This window comes from Pleurodeles waltl, chromosome 3_1 (assembly GCF_031143425.1).
Source record: "Pleurodeles waltl isolate 20211129_DDA chromosome 3_1, aPleWal1.hap1.20221129, whole genome shotgun sequence".
In the NCBI taxonomy this organism is placed as follows: domain Eukaryota; kingdom Metazoa; phylum Chordata; class Amphibia; order Caudata; family Salamandridae; genus Pleurodeles; species Pleurodeles waltl.
Genome location: NC_090440.1, coordinates 1,750,817,470 through 1,750,834,595, shown reverse-complemented (window position 1 = coordinate 1,750,834,595; position 17,126 = coordinate 1,750,817,470). Strand labels below are relative to the sequence as shown.

The 17,126-nt window shown below is 41.9% G+C and overlaps 1 protein-coding gene across 27 annotated transcripts in view; it reads left to right on the top strand.

The window, feature by feature from the left end:
* The window catches only part of MAP2 (microtubule associated protein 2), an 805,405-nt gene that overhangs the window by 449,994 nt on the left and 338,285 nt on the right, over nucleotides 1–17,126 (top strand). The window lies entirely within an intron of this gene.

Here is a 17,126-nt window from a genome sequence, read left to right as displayed (position 1 = left end):
ACGTAAATGGGTAAGAGCTCCGACACCAGAAAACGGTAGGTAGACTATCTGTTCCAGTTAGCCCTCTACGTACTCCAGTTGTGATGATAGGTCTGAAAATACAAGAGCTATAGGTTTTCACACATATGACTCACGGCCTCTCCATAGAGTCTCAGGGTGAGTATGCTGTGGGTCGAAAGAAATAAAAAAGATTTGCAGAAAGAAAGGACATTGAATTATGGCTTGACTAGATTGGTTACGTGCATCATACAGCATTGACATCCTTAGGAGAAATGGTAGGTTGATTAGAGAAATAGCATGAAAAACCAGGAGTGACAGTAGGATTGTAGAAAACATTACATGACCACAGAGCATTCAACTTCCCGTTTGATTATTTGCATCTATGCATTAACATAAATTCTTCAAAATAAAAATTGTTGTATATTTACCATCAGCAAAGGTTTCCCTAGACACTTCCACCACGCTTGGCAAACAGCATTCAAGCAGGATGGGATCAAGGAAAAGCAAATAGTATCTTTCTGGAGATTGATTGGAGGGGTGGAAGACTAGTTACCACTATCTGAGCGTCGCTATGTAGGGCACTGAATTCACCATCATAACTGGCTCAGCTGAATATGTTCTAAGTAGCAACTAAAGTAAGTAATTTAACTTACAGTACATGCAGACTTTCAATTTCCCGAGCCCTCATCAATTTACAATTATCTACTCATAGTTGCCAACTCGCAAACTAAATTCAATCACCTCTAAACCAAATTACCAGAACCAAGCAACATAACCACGTACAACTATCCATCTCATCATCTACACACCAAATCCCCCAGATGACACTTTCTTAACTCTTTGCTATCTAGATAAATCCACCAAAATCAACTCACCACCCTCAGCAGTTGAACTTGCTTGGTCATCCCAGGGAATCTTTTTACCAAATGGGAGTCCATTTACCCTGATTAAATAAAGATGTGCTTCCTGAGGCATTCCTCTTGGTTCTGGAAATGATCTTATCATCCCTCCATATGCCAGAATGCAGTAATGGTTTGGAAATCAAGTAATTAAAACTGCATACAGCATTATATCCCTTCCGGCTATATACTTTTGAATGGGGCCTCTAGACCTGTAATTTTTTATGCCAGGCTCCCTCCTTGACACCACAATGACCAATAGTGCTTTAACATCCTTCAAATCTTTCATTTATACATTATACATGTTGAGTAAAAAACTTTGGATATAACATCTGACCACCTCCGCCTTCCTTCACCTCTTTTAGAATTTAGGGGAATGCTCTGATATCCATAGAGGTTTCACTGCCGAATCTCCTACTGGCATCGGAGGAGCCAGTGCCAGTGAAAATGGCTTAAAAGGGCCTGTTAAAATGTGGATGTCCTCTTCTTTTTCCACCATTGTCCTTTGTGCCTAGGACTGCCATGTAGACCGTGCTGATTCTGTAAAAAAAAAAACTAAATAAATCCCTTGCGAGAGGGATAGTAGGTACGTTCTTCTTGTAAACAAGCCCCCACTTGGAGAGTCTATCTTGAGGGATGACAAAAGTGTTTAAAGTTCGGAAACAGCACTATGGATCACTTTTACTCTAAGTGTATGGGGAAGCCATTCAGGAGCAGAAGTCCATGTGCAGTGCAGGCAAGTTTAATTTCCTCCTCCCAATCACCACAAGCGTTGCAGACTGTCTCTGTAACAATGGTGGTTCAGTGGCCATCTCGCAAGATTGTAATTCAGACCCTAAGTCTTGGTGATAGCACTCAATGGGAAAAAGTGGTCTGCAGTCTATTCAATACTGAAATATCTTACATCTTATATTCCCGCCTGGTGTTTTCAGATGCATTCTTAGTATCTCCTTTTAAAAGACAATTCTGTTTTATAAAATTATTATCTCCCATTCTTGGAATCGTGTTGCATTTCCATAGCAGGACTTGTAGCATTTGTTTTATGTTTTTTAGCACATCCTGATGAGTGCCTGTTCAAAACTTGAACCACCGTTCCTAAACCACATTGACAAATGAGTAACTGGTTTGGCACATCACCCGTTATCCAAGAGCCAAGAGACAAATCAGTTTGTAGTTCGAGCTGAGATTTCTACTCTTGTTTAATTTGTACGAAAAAACATAAGATGTACCATTAACAAAAACAGCTGGCAACGCTAGATTTTTTTTTTCCTTTGTGACAGTGTCACCGAAGAACACATCATAATAAAAAAACGGAGCGACTCGCGAATGCTTTCTTCAGAAATAACCTAGAAATTAGAACATTTAGAAATCTTAAGCATGAAATGAGGCATCTGCAGCCACTTTTTAACGACTGATGCTGCTACCATTCCGCTAGGAGCAAATCAAACATTACAACAATAACCTAAGCAAACAAAATACTGACGAAATGGAAGCAGCCACCCCTCCAGCTGTTTGTGTCTCATCAGCTTCTGCAGTCTAGGCAGCTTTCCAGAAACAACACTGGGCGCTTGCGGGGCCTGTGCCACACGTCAAAGCTGCAGACTCCTTCACAAACTCATTACACAGTTTTGATGCGACCAGGGTGAGGTGGGAAGTGAGTGAGGGTGTTTGGCCAATATCAGATACCAAACGAACCTGTTTAAGCTGCTTGTGTAAGAAGATGGTCGAGAGCACGACACCTTTGTGCTGCATGTACGCCAGATCAGCACAGGTGTATGTGGACAGAGAATTTGAGACTTTTGCTGACAAACCCATGCTTCTGATATGCTATTCAGTTACATGTCAGGCTTGTCTTCTCTTTGGGACAAGGTATTATAAATCAGATGGTCTTTGATTTTGTTTATATGGTAATATGACATGCATCGCTGTTATGTTTGGGTTTCTTCTTTCCACAGCTGATATTGTCCTAAATGTGATGTGAGTGTTATTTTCTAACCAAGGCTTTTGTACCATCATACAGATTATGTTACGTTTCCTGTCTGTGAGTGTTATACCCTCCTATTGAAGAATGATTTTGACTTTGAGGCTGTGATCCACTTACATATAAAGTTTGGTTTCAAACGTGTGTTCTTTTTTACGCAGTGTTTGTGTTTTTTGCCTTTTATGTGGTATTCCATTTTAGTCATCTCAACTTCTTGTAAATCACTTCCAGGCCCTCCAGCATCCTTTCTGGAAGGGGCTGATACTACTCAAATGTTTGCAAAAAATAAAACTGTAAACTTGGTTTCTGGTTGATGTCCCTTTTAATAGGATACTGGGATTTGCTTTGATATGTGGTGCATCAGTGTTAATCCACCGTCAACCATGAACGAGAGATTGACGATTGAATGGAGTGCCCATGAAAGCAATGCTTACGCCAACATTTCCAGGCAAGAAACTATTAGTATCCCAGCTACGCCATTTGAGTTCTACTGACATAAAGCATGAATGCACTTGGTTTAAAGCACTAGGGGCCAGATGTAGCAAAGGGTTTTTCCCATTCTGTGTCAATGGGAAAATGTGTTCGTACATATGGCCCTAAGTGCCCTCCCTTTGAGAATACCAAGTCTTCCTCCTCCAACTGGCAACTTTTCTTGCCAAAGCCTCCCCCCCCCATGTTCATGGCTGTGCCAATGAAGCAGGAGTAGCATGTGCAGTGTAAGGTCAGTTGCAGCAGATCATGTGAATGCGACAGGCTAGGGTGTAAGACAGATGGATGTTAGTGGTTATTTGACAGAGCTACACATCAAACTTTCCGCCCTATCAAGTGATTTAAACTTTGACTGGCTTACTAGCTTCCAAGTCCTATCAGGTACAAGGCTTCTAGAAACTACTCAGATGGGGGTGTGGGGTGGGGGGGGGGTGGCATTACATCTTCCTGATGCTAAAATCCTCTGGGCCATGTCACCTAATAGCCACTTCAAGGGAGTCAGTATTTCAAAAGAATAATACATTTAAAAAAATTGGCATGCTACCAAACATAATTGTGTAGCCCTATCTGGGGAAGTTCTTTCACCACTGGGAGGATGCATATCTTAACACACCCACTCTGAAAGTCCCCCTGCCCCCCCAAATTATTTCCCGAGCCTAGCATCTACAATTCAAGTTTGTGCACTTTGGTTTAAAGTCTATGCTAGTAGTGTTTACAGAGGCGGTAATTCTACATATCCAGTTTATATACTTCCATATACTCACACTTGTACATTTATGATTTCGGTGTCCACCGTGCATCAAGAGATCAGACACCCGCACATTTACTGCTAGTAAAGAAAAGGCTGATGAAACACATTTCTAATTAACCTGACAAAATCTTTTCTCAAGGCATCACAGAGTCTATCTTCAGTGTCATGAGGCTCATGTCTGGGTCTGGGCAAGCTCCAAAAGCCTAAGATGTCACCTCCCGATAGTGATGCAAAGCACTGCCACTGCACTCAGCGAGTGGCTTAGGGTAGTTCTTACAACTGGGCAAGGTCAGATTTGTTTGAAGAAGTACCCTGATGCCCTTATAAATGTCACTGCTATGCCCTTTGTTTTTATGCAGTTTCAAACTTAATTGTGCACCTGAAGCCTCTTTCAAGAACCCTTTTGTGCATTATAGGACCACCTTCACAAGAATATGAAACATTGATCACACTGTCAGATGTAATTCTAGAGGAGGTACTGTGGTGATTGTGCCACTGAATTGGATTTAGATGCATCAGCATCAATCCGTTCTCCATTGATGCCTAAAGAATCCCCACTATTCCACAGATGGTAGTGATTTCTCGATCACACTCTTAGAATTGGAATGAACTATTCACAGTATGGTAGACACACATGAGTCTAGCTGATACCTTCCTGCGTTATGTGGTGATCACCGGCATGGACAATGTAGTGACCATGGCCTTGCTAAACAGACACGGGAACAAAGTCCACGTCACTTGGAGGAGACTGATTCCTAGGCAGAGAGCGTACTACAGTCATTGATGATGATCCACATCAGGAGAGTAGGCAACTCCAGGGTTAGTAACTTCCTGAGAAGGAGTGGTAACATTCTTGGTTGAAGATCGGTTGCATTAATTCCTGTCCATTTTGTTTGAACATATTAAAGAGTTATGAGAGAGTGATAAATATGGAGTGATGGTGCTAACAGATAGGCCATAGTTCTAGATCTTTGTCTGCTAGTTAGAATTTTCCCCATGTACCAACATTTAAGGACTTTGATGTTTGTATTTGCTTCTTTTGACTGTTCATATCTCACTAAATTCAGTTCTTACCTCCAGGGGAGAGGGTTTGGGAATGGATGTCAATTCACCAAAATTCCATCCTTGGGTCCTCTCAATGACATCACTGTGTTGATCTCTTGTCTCACTCTTTTCTGCACAGTGGCCTTCTGTTGGCAGTTGAATGACAAAGCGAATGGCAAGGAAAGAAAACTACGGCTAGTAATTAAGGCTTTAAGAGCCTTTATTATTAGGCTCACGCACGGGCATGGGGCAAGTCTACTCTTTCTTTGAGACCCTTTTCCTTTCTATTCCTTTTGCTATGTTCAGATTGCCCGAGACCTGTGGTAGCTAAGGCGATGCTTGAGCGCCAAGGAGCAATAAAGGGGTAGCTTAAGGCATGGCATTTGACAGCTTCCACTTGCTGGACAAGAAGCTAATATCAGGAGGTAAAGACAGTGGTCCATGGCCCACTGTGTGCATTGCTGGATGTAACAGTATCTGTGTTTGTGGTGCTGTAACTCCTCTCCCTTTAAGGGGCAGGGATTCCAAAGCAGGAACATTGCAAATGTGAACATGGGGGTTAGAGGTGTGTTATACCATGCATACCTCCATTTCAAAATTTAAAATGTCCCAGAATGAGTCACAGGCCGATTCCCCATTAATAATAAGGAGATGAGTGGCTTGCAACTTACTGCGAAAAGTCCTTTTCTGCTGTGAGGGATTCAGAACGTGGCTCATTTGCTGTGCAATGCAAGTCATTGTACTACAACCTGCATCTTAATGCATGAGGTGCAAGGTCTTTTAAAACCTTGAGGGGTGATGCAAAGGCCAGTAGGATCATGCTATTTTTAATTGAGACCGGTAGTCAGGTGCATCATAAGACATGTATATACCTGGTTGATGGTAGGGACATCAATAACGTTATAGAATCGACAGTGAGGAACTGTTTTGTGTGCATTCATTTATACTATATTGTGGTATGATAAATTGCCTTATGTGTATGGTGTATAACAGAGAGTTGCATATCTCACCAAGGCACCTCTGAGGCTATAAGGATATCAGGAGCACATGACCTCCAGAGATGAGGACTAGTGAATTATTTTAGAGAGGTGTGAAAAAACTGACGCATTTCACTCATCAATGTCACTTTAGTCGTTACTAACATTAAAAGTAACATTTGAGTAGTGCAGTTGTCAAAACAGATAGCTCGTTGACAAGAAAATATTTGATGTATTAGTATTACGCCAGCTGCACTATGTTATCCTCTTTGCTCCACTCCTGTTTTGAAGAGTAGGTGTTAAGCACGTTAAACCAATTTGATATGTAGGAGACACGCTTTGTATTTGCTACGTAGGATACAGATGGCCGTCTTAGAGTTCATATGTGAATGACTGGTGGGGTAACACAGGAAAGACTTCAAGCTCCAATTCACAGGTTTGAAAACAATCAATGAAAGCTGTAAGCAAGTTAGAGTTATACTCATCCAGCAGCTGTTCTCTGTATTGTGTGATGTGAGCTTTGAGGTCTCAGTACATCATTATTGATCACTGGCTTCCTTGTAACTCTAGTTGATCCTTCAGATGTTTTTAGACCTGTTTTGGGTATAAGCATTGGTTTTGAAGCTGCCTGTATTAAAGATGACGAGTTGGGAGATTTTATTTGGAAAGAGAAACTTGCCAGGTGTTTAGATGTTGCCTTGGTTATTGTGTGGAGTGGGTTTGCCTTCCTTAACTCCTCTTTCAGTTTAAGAGTGCATGCGTTCTGAAGCTTAGTAATGGAGACCATCTCCTTTCATGTCAAGTTACTCACTGATATTGGTATCTAATATCCTTCCTTTTCCTTGTATCATCGGTGCTCGGGTCTCTGTCCAATCCTCTCCAGAACCTCTTAGATTTATCTCTGTGTAAATGAAAACATTGATGCAAAGGCCTATGTCAGACCATGTTTGCGAGACTCTAAGCTCTACCTTTTTCTGTCCTTTATCTATCTTTATGACTTTTGTTTTTTGCTTCTTTCACATTTGTCTAAAATACGGGATACTAGACAGTCCTCCCCTTTGACTACGCTTCCATTTTGGGTGTGAAGTTCAATCGCACCATCTTCTCCATCCACGTCGTGGATTTCTCTCCCCTCCTCCGTCCCGTTGGAGGCTACTATAGGTTCCTAGCCCCTTTCCTACATTTAGATTCGCCCAACTGGTAATCCGGTGTAATATCAAGATGACGGTGTGAGAAAGGCCAGATGATGGGATGGAGGATCATGTGCACCAACCAGAAATCTAACCACCACTTGTGCTCAATTGGGCTGATTGAATCAAGTCCCTTGCTGCGCTGATGGAGGTGGGCAGGTGTGTTAGCTTCACGATACTCACTACCTTCAGTCTGTAGCGATGCTATGGGCATAGAGGCCATTCAGAGTGCCAGCTCTTCTTGGTTCTGCATTGTTCCTAAAGTTGGCAGCGGTGGTGGGATGAAGGTTGCAAGTTCTCCTGCAGTGTTTCACGCTGGCTGTATGCACAGGTCAGACTCAGAGAGAGGTCTTTGCTTGAGACTGTGGCCGTGCACCCTTTTTAAACGACGACTTGGGTAGTTTCATTTCCAATCCCTTTATCTCTTCAAACGCCAAATATTTCCTCAGGATTTCATCACTTCACATTGTCAGCGCTGCCCACTGTCATCCCTCTCGATTTGCCTCTTTCCATGACGCAGTGCTTAAGAAAGACCTTTTTCAGTTCCACCTTTACTGGGTCTCTGCTGCTGCAGCTTGTCATGTGTTTCATTTAAGCTGCATTTCACAGGGATGCAGAGATGGACTGATACAAATTGTTCCACGTCTGACGTCAGTAATTTAGTGCTGGTATTTCTTTCCATTGTGGTATTTGTGTTCCTACATTTGTAATGAAAAACAAACCCCAAGAACTAGATATAATAAAAAAGGACTAGACGGTTACTTACGCACCATGGTATATTTTGAAAGTTACTAGTTATTTTGAGTAGTTTTTTTTTTACATTTCATTACTTTTTATTAAACATGTTCTGATCAATATGCAGCGATGAAGAAATGTAAAATGGAGAGACAATGTACAATAATGCATGGTGGTAAATATTGTCAGAGAAAACTGGTTAGAGTATGGCAGGTTTACATGGTATACTTGAACTTTGTAAGTATATCAGATACTTTACATTTGAAGTCAATTCTATAAATTCATCTACAGTTGGTGTGATAATGAGAGACCGAGAGGATGAAACAATAGTAAAGAATCGTTGAGTGGTATGAGAAGCGTAGATGTGTTTTGTACCTCGTGAGAGTACAGAATTTGTGGGGCGGATAGGGGAGAGGTGTGAAAAATGCACACAATGGCAGGTGTCCTGTTGCATATTCTAGACCAAATTTAATTTGGGAGGGCATCTCTTTCAATGCTCATGAACACAATTTCCTATTTACATTGTAAAGGGATGTTTTTTGTTTTTTTTAAAATTTGTATGTGTAATTATTTTGTATATTTTAGAAGCCTGGTGTCCTGATGAGTTCAGCTTCCTAGTTAGGGCCAATAGATCATGGTCTTTACGATTTCCAAGTGTGGATATTTTGGATTTTAGTTTTATAAAACCTTAGAAACTGGATTTTAAATAAACTGAAGGAAATACACCTTTTCTGCATGGTCGCCCCAGATTTTTCACCTCTCCTGGAGCCTAATTTTGTTGGTGGGCTTTAGACCCCTCTGCACGTTTCCCTTCTCAGCTATCCCTTATTAAATGTCCATGCTCCCCCTTTCACAATTGTTGAATTGGCCTTTTCCTAATTTGTATATTTAATTTGTCTGTACGTCCCTAGCATATGGTGTACAAAGTATACCCAGGGCCTTGATGTTAAGTGCCACTAAACAACTGCAGCACGTGATGTGCCATCCACTACAGTGGCAAAGCAATCATGGCTTTAGACCTACCATATGTAGCTTGCCAGCGTCAGTGCAAACTGTTAAAATACCCTTTCTGACAGGTAAAAACCTATATTTAAATATTACTAAGTCACCCCTTTGTGAGGCTTGTAACCCACAAGGTAGGCTGCATGATTTTTAAAATTGGCACTTGTAGAAAATTACTATTATCATGCCCCTACAATGACAAGGTCCTAAAAGCTATTTTCATAGTCCCAGACCTAGGTGCCCCATGTAATTTAACAAGAGCACAGATTAAAATACTAATACTGTATCTCAGGAATGGAACCAGCTAGAAAAATAATTAAGCCACTATTTTATTAATTATTTAAATCCAATTCAATTGTCAAGTCAGATTTTATTAAGAATTAAGGAAAAGTCACCTTTAGAAAGTTATCCTTTACCTGTCTGAACTGTCTGGTGGCTAATTAGCATAAGCCTCTCCCAGCTCTCACCCTGTGCTCGGCCTTCAATGGGTATGAAAAAGGTGTGAAATGCCTCCCAGGAGCAAACAATAGTCCGACCTGAATGTGGTAAGAGGACTCCTCTGAATTCCACAGAATATGCTGGTTGGGATCTGTGGGCATCTTTTTTGACACTATTCTGTCAAATCTTACTTGATAGGTTGGTTGAGACAAGAAACAGTTGGGGCACACTTGAAAGGGAGAGAACAGGGATTCCAAGAAAGTCCTTATGGATCCCCATCTGGCTGCTAAAGGGCCCTGTTTTTGTTCTACCAAATTTCTGTCTCTTGGTTTGTTGCAGGTACAGTGCATGCCTTACATTGGATGTTAGTGTTAAATGTGGGAGGACACTAGGATTACCAAGGTACACTCACCACAGACATCCCAGCCCTCATAGCCCAAGTTGAGTATGAGCAAATACTTTCTATGTTGAAAATGCCCTGGCACAAGGTATTCCAGTAAGACAAACAGGAACTGCTGTAAAAGTGGTAGATCAGGGCCTGGAAACTTTTACCCCATTGGTTAGGGAGTGAAAAAGAGTCAACCCCCAACCACTAGCTTTGGACAGTCATAACTGTGGCATCGCCAGGCACCCTTCCTTTATTGATTTTTTGTCATGTTTGTGTCATTTGGTTTATTAAATGTTATTATATTTTTCTAAATGTGTTTAAGATTTTTATTGTGTGCAATGTTGACTTTATTATTGGTTTGGTACTGCAAAAATACTTTATGCCTTAGCCTAAGTTAAGCCTGTCTGTTCTGTGACATAGCACTGGGGGTAGATCTCTGGTTAATTGTATGACATTGAGGGTTCCCCTGACAAGGGTTGTGATTATTCCTTGACGTGGGCAGTCACTCACCCCAAATAATTATCCAATTTCCTACAACAGGTTTTTAAATACAAAGTCTTACTCTGACCTTTCCAGTGGTAGATGAACCGATCAGTCTTAGGCTGCTGAATGTTTCAGTGGGAGGTCGCAGTAAGTTGTGCACTTTTCAGTACCTATGCGCAGCAGCCCGTGGCCCTTGGAGAGGCATAGCATGGCACTGGCACAACTGTCCCTTTCCTCTCTAAATAAATGTATGTTAGTTATTGTTAGCAATGCCGCTGCAGCAGCAGTTCTTGCAGGCCAAATTTGCACCACGCCAGCCACTGCAGAGTTAAAGAAGCTGTGAAAGCAAGCACTTCACAGAAGTCACAGTGCTCTAAAATTAGTTCCTATGCTGACCTTTGGCAAAATGGTGCTCACAGTAAGCAAGAAGAATGAAAAGTTTCCAGATTTTTTGTTACAAATAAGAGGCATTTTGGTGAATGTACTCACAAGGGAGAACAGGGGTAATGGTACTAGACGTGGTCAGTGCTTAAATTGTAAATAAAAACATGCCGGTGCTCAAAGCTCTCCTCTGAAACACAGCCGCTGCAGTTAAATGTGCAAGCACGGAATGCTGAGGCAGCATAATTTTTAAGCCATCTCGGGCCTCTTTAATCCATTTACAGCCACTCCCTGCCCTTCAGCTCACTCTCTGCTTTCTCCCTTTGTGACTCTTTTTTGTTTTTCTCTTCCTCAGTCTTTCCCTAATGTGTCTTTTGCTCGCAGTAAATGCTTGAGGCAGAAAAATAAGTGCCGGCCCTGAAAAATAAATGTTGGTGCCCCTCACCGGAAATCACAGGCTCAAATTAAGCACTGTACGGGGTCCTAGAAAAGGGCCAGTCCAGAACCTCTCATACTCTTCCTCGCTGCCAGCCATCCATGCCATCCGTCTATTAGCATTCTGTTTGCCCTCCCACGTTCCTCTTTCTCTCGTCCTCTTCTTCCTTATCTCCCCTCGTTACTCTCTTACCCAATAGCAGGACGGGCGGAAAACGTCAGAGATACATAGCTATCGCAGAATCCCTTTGTCTAGCAGAGTCTCTGCATGGACTAGTGCTCTGCATCGCCCCTCATGTAGCACCACTGTGTGATCCTGGTGAAGAGTCCATTCAGAGCCCTCGGTTAGCGGAACCAAGGAGGATGCCTGCTCCAGCTAAGCGGCCTGTACAGCGCTTAGCCTGGCCACAGGCCACTCTTTGCCAAAATCCAGGGTCTCCTAAAACCTCCTCAATGAACCATAATTTAACAAACTGCATCAAAGGCTTCACGCAGAATACGTACAGCCGCGTGCCTAGCTGGTTCCGGAGGGCCTCCAGTCAGGAAATAGCTTGAATAACTTAAAATTACTTCAAAATATAAGAAATCAACACAACTTGTTTTTAATCATCAACAGGACAATCAGATGGTTCTCAGTGAGAGCCTGACTACACACACCTTTCGTTTGGGCTCTATTCTTGGTTAAGAGCAGGTGATATAGGGCATCAGTGAGCCTTTGTTATTTGTTAATCATAGAGGGAAATATATATTTTCTGCTTAACGTTACAATAGATGTGTTTAGCTCATGTATTTTATTTTATCAAATTAATTCAAACAGAATATGATTATGGAAGTGCGGAAGGAACAGTTTTCTCCTTTTTCATATGTGAAGGGTATTTTTTCACCAGTAGAGCAGTGATACATCTGACTTTTTGCACCGACCTATTGGAGCAAAAAATCACTAAAATTGGTCAGCGCAAACGCCGGTTTTTCTTGAGTCAGTCTCTGCAGAAGCTGTTTGTCCCATGATTGAATCGGTGAAGACCTTAGTACAAAATTACCTGGCAATCTCACTTTATGTAATATAGTCCCGAATGTCAGACTTGACTGTAACGATGCCGTGTCCTGGATTGACTGTGACCACTGAAATTATTTGCCGAAGTCGGTCATCAGTCAGTCACCACATGCATGAAAGTAAGCTCTGCATCACCTACGCCCTGAGAAGGAATTTCTTTAGAGATGAATACAGATCTAGAGATGCGTTTAGGGTGGATAAAATACCATAGAGGGCACATCTTTTTATTTTCTTAACTCATTTGAAGTAAACACCCTTCTGACTAACCCGATTCTACATTTACTTGGTGTGATGAGGAATCAAAATTAAATACCAATTCTAGGAGTATTATCTGTTACTTATGCAATCAAGGCTCAAGTTTAACAGTGTTTAAAAAAAGAAATACTTTTGCTATTTGAGATAGTGTTGGGTTAAAAATACATTTTAGGGGGATTGTGTTCATATGAGCAATATAATCATCCAATAGGGTCCCCTTCAGACTAACAATAATGCCTTTACTTTCCCCGGACACATCCTGTACCTGTCTTTATTGGGCCACAAGTAGGAGACATTTTAGTTAGAATGCAAAAGTGCCATTGTCAATTCTCTGTCAAAGTCATAAAGTCAATTAACAAAAACTTTGCACTAGTACAATAAAACTGGACACTTCCATCTTGCTGCTTGTGTAATACAGGATGTGACAAACAGTTTTTTGTTCCAGTCCATATTGAAGAAAGTGTTTGAGGCAATGGATTGTGAAACTAAATGTAATACATATGTCATTTAAAAATTACTTTAAATGAATATCAGTGGTTTTAATTTAAAAAAAACTCTTCATTCTTAGCAACCCTTTTAGAAAAACAGCAAAGTTATTTTGCACAGACCACCTATGTAGAATTTCGTGGTCCTACTTCTATTTCCGATGTGACTGTGAGTTCCATTAACAAATATACTTGTGAATTCCCAAGAGTAAGCAATGATACTTCAGGTTTACTCCTGGAATTCACTAGTGAGCCTCGAGTACAACATGGGTGAGTAATACCAACTCTTTGCAAAATCGTTGTGAATGGGGCCTTGTGTAATTCAGAAGATGACCACTTCTGAAAGTTAGGCATTTGTACTGACTTCTGTGTTATATTCACTATTGGCACAGGGGAAGAACAGACTGGGTACACTCATGGTTAGTGCAGGACCTCATGATGGCTGAGGATCCCCATTTATTTATATTTTGTATTGGGAATAACTGAAGGGTGCGTGTTTCTACAACTTCTCTCTCCACACTACGAAGTCGCATGAGTTATGGAACAAGAGCCAGTGCCAGGACAACAAGAGTCTGTGCGGATGCAAAGCTGGATGTACAGGGGGAGTGAGACTTTAAAGATAGGGCAGATATAGGGAAACAGATGAGATGGGAAAGTGAGACTCGACAGTAGCACTAAATAATCATAATGATGTTACTGGTCAGGTTCTGTTGCCATGGAGAACATTGGTAGCTTTTGACCTGCAGTTCATGTGCCATGGTTGCACTGCTTATAGTCCTGCTTAATGATATGGTGTAGCAGTTTACTCATTTGTTGTATGCATCTGTGGGTTGTGGCACAAAAGTCCTGAAGTCGCTGTGTGGCGGCCTGTATGAGCTTATCATGGAGCACTAAAGGGTAGAGACGATGCAGGGGCTTAGGTGTAGCACTGCTTGTAATTTTCATGTGATACGTGACTCACCTAGGACTAAGATGCTACCTGAAGATCTAGTGGATGGAGCAGCATGCCCTGTTCCGAATGCTCATAATATTGTTTGAGCTGTATGCCACACAGAGTTATATATTTCTCTTCCTGGAAGTATGGAAATCTGATGCTAACCACACAGTCAATGAATAGAGTGGCTACAGGCATTCGTGTGGTGTTGGGCAAAATGTGCCTAAGGGCAATGCATATTACAGAAGGGAACTCACAAGAGTTAATGCCCCTTCTGAAATACGAACGTGCCCCAGAACCGCGGAAAGCGGACACAAATGCCCACTGTGCTTCCCGAGCACTTCCATAACTTGGCCCCAGGTGCCCTGAACAAGCTTTCACATGAAACTGGCACAATGCATCCATTCAGTGAGTGCGCGGCTGCCCCTAGAGCACCAGCTGAGACCAAGGGGCCTGCTGGAGAGGCTCAGTACTGACGCTATATGCTGTTCACAAATAAGGGCTCTGGATGCACAAAACAGACTCGCAGCAAAAGCTGTATAAACAAAAACAGAACATTCATTCCAAAATGTCCAGGAACAATACTGATGAGCAGATTGGGCCGAGTCGAAGGGTCCTATGTTCGCATTCTCTCACTTCCTGTACTGTGTCGCACGGTCACCCCCTTTCCACTGCCTGTTTTTAGGTACCTTTCGAAGCTTTACATGTTTAGGGGCAGCAGAGGCCTCCACCTGCTCAGAACAAAAGCTTCACGCGTTTCTTCTCTTCGCATGTTGGCAGTAAATAAACAAAGCAACACTTCCAGCGGGGCAGCAGTGTGTTTCTTTTCGCCCTTGCGGTCTGCGTTTGTTTGCTGTGTGATCAAACACGCACTGCTGCTTTATGCGGAGGGAATTAAAATGTGTTAGACTAATCCCAGGAGCGGTAATGTGCTCGTAATTTGATTGCTTCAAAGAGTAAATGGATTAGGGCTGGATGGGGGAGCTCCAGAGTTTAGGCCCAGATTGCTTCAGATTAGCCGGGCGGCTGTGGGATGCTGTAGTATGTGTCTGGGCTCTGCACCTCACCTCAGACTCTGTGGGTAAGTGACATCATTAGTTAGAGATGTAACAGGCCCAGAACATCTCCTACACTTTCCACAGACACCACTGATGGACCAGAGTCTTTTGGTTCTGGGATGAACAGTGTGTTCAGAGTTAGTTATCCGACAAAGAATCACAACCGAGTGTCAAAGGTTGCATTTCCTTCTCTTAACTGAATTAGTAAACCCCTACAGGTTCATCAACTAATGGATTCGCTCTATTGCTTTGCAGCGAGGTTAGTTCTTGTTAAGAAGTCTTGTGAACTAAGGTTAGTGCTTCTGAACACAAACGAAGGAGCATGCAAAGCACTTCAGGCTTCACAGGACTCAAATTACTTCCGGCAGAACTGCTGGGGAATCGGGAGAATAGGGTGATAAAACGTGCTTCTGTCTAGAATTGTTTGAAGTTGCATCGCTGTCATGTGTGGTTCTGTTAAGCACTATCTTGAAAAGCAGTATGAAAGTAGTGAGCAACAGTGAAATGGAAAGTAGCGTAAGTGGACTTTTCCTAATTACAAATGCAGTGTTTCATGTGCCTGTGTAATCGAAGCACTGCTGCTGGAATCATTTTCAGAGTGGGGGTGCTGCAATGGATGTTCCATCTCTGAAGTTATAGGGACTGTGAAAAATCCAAGGTCACACAAAGAACAAGTGTAGCAAATAAGCCAAGCTGATTCAGCAGGAGAGTGGTGTGGTTGTAGTACGCAGCCGGTGCTACATTTTGGAGTACATTGTCGCAAATATATTACTATAGTATGATGTAATAGCACACCGTCATTAACAGACAACACAGTGTTCATTGAAATGGCCACAAAATTTGCCCAAGAATGAGGTGTACTGATAACATTTATAGCGCATAAAAGATGATGAATGGTAGTGAGTGAAAATTTGGTTTCAGTGAAAATTTAACATTTGCGCATCACCAAGGAAAGTGTCTTGATTATTTGGATCCTTTTAAAACTTTTGTTTACATTATACATCAGAATTACGAACAAATATGCTTAATTTGTGCTTCCCTAACTGCTGATATATTTTGTTCGGTCCATTTACAGATATTTACATTTTGTTGTGTGTTAAAACATTTGACATGATACAGCCTAACCTTTCACAGTTCATGTTCCCTAGATATATGGTCATTTAGTTTTGCTAAAACAGCCTCTCAATTTGCAGTCAGAAAAATACAAGTAAATACTAACCACGTTGGTAAAATAATAAGCAGAAATTTGTTACAATACATAGCCAAAGATTTAGCTTCTATCTTTGAACACGTAAGAAATAAGGCTTGGTAAGAATACACCTTTTTGCTGTTGCATAGGTTCTCATTATCCTAACGAGACTCCTGGAATGAGTCTGCTTAGCAGACAGTGAAAAACACTGCAGGTGCTGCTGCACCTGACACACCAAAACATTGCCGCCAGCTCGATTACGAGCCGGAATCAATGTGGGCTGTTTCCCGCTGGGCCAGCTGTGTAAACTCTGTTTCTGCCCTCTGACCCAGCTGGAAAATCGTATTAGGGGCTGCGGGAAGGAGACCGCACTGGTGGTCTCCTGAAAGCGGGAGTTTGACAGGCAGCATTTTCCGTCCCCCAAACTCGTAATGAAGGCCTAGGTCTTGTGGGCCTTGGGAGTGAGTTGGACCTAGTACTGCTGTGTCATTGATCAATGTTGTGCTTTTCAAGTTTTCGGTAACTTAACACATGTTAACCCAAAGGGTTCCGCTATTCAGGTATCCGGTAACGTAACACATGTTAACCCAGGGGGTTTCAAACTAGGTAAAAGTATAGTTGAGAGTGAAATCTTCTGCCCTGACCAAATGTTTAACCCTGCTAACATTAGCAGATTGAGATGACGTTATCAGTTCTGTGAATGGATCAGCTTGGGGATTAGAAAATGATGCAAAACGTTTTTGGGATGGGTACAGTAAGTTAGTAAAACAGGAATGCACGTTAAGTTCCAGATACATTTTAAATGGCCTTTGATTTGCATAAACATATAAATTGGTTAATATTGCAACAGAAAGAGTTCTCCGCCACTCTACCGAATAACAGAAAGTGACCCTGGTTCGAAGAATCACTAACTTTACCAGAGGAAATTACTGTACTTCATGATAATCACCATATTGCA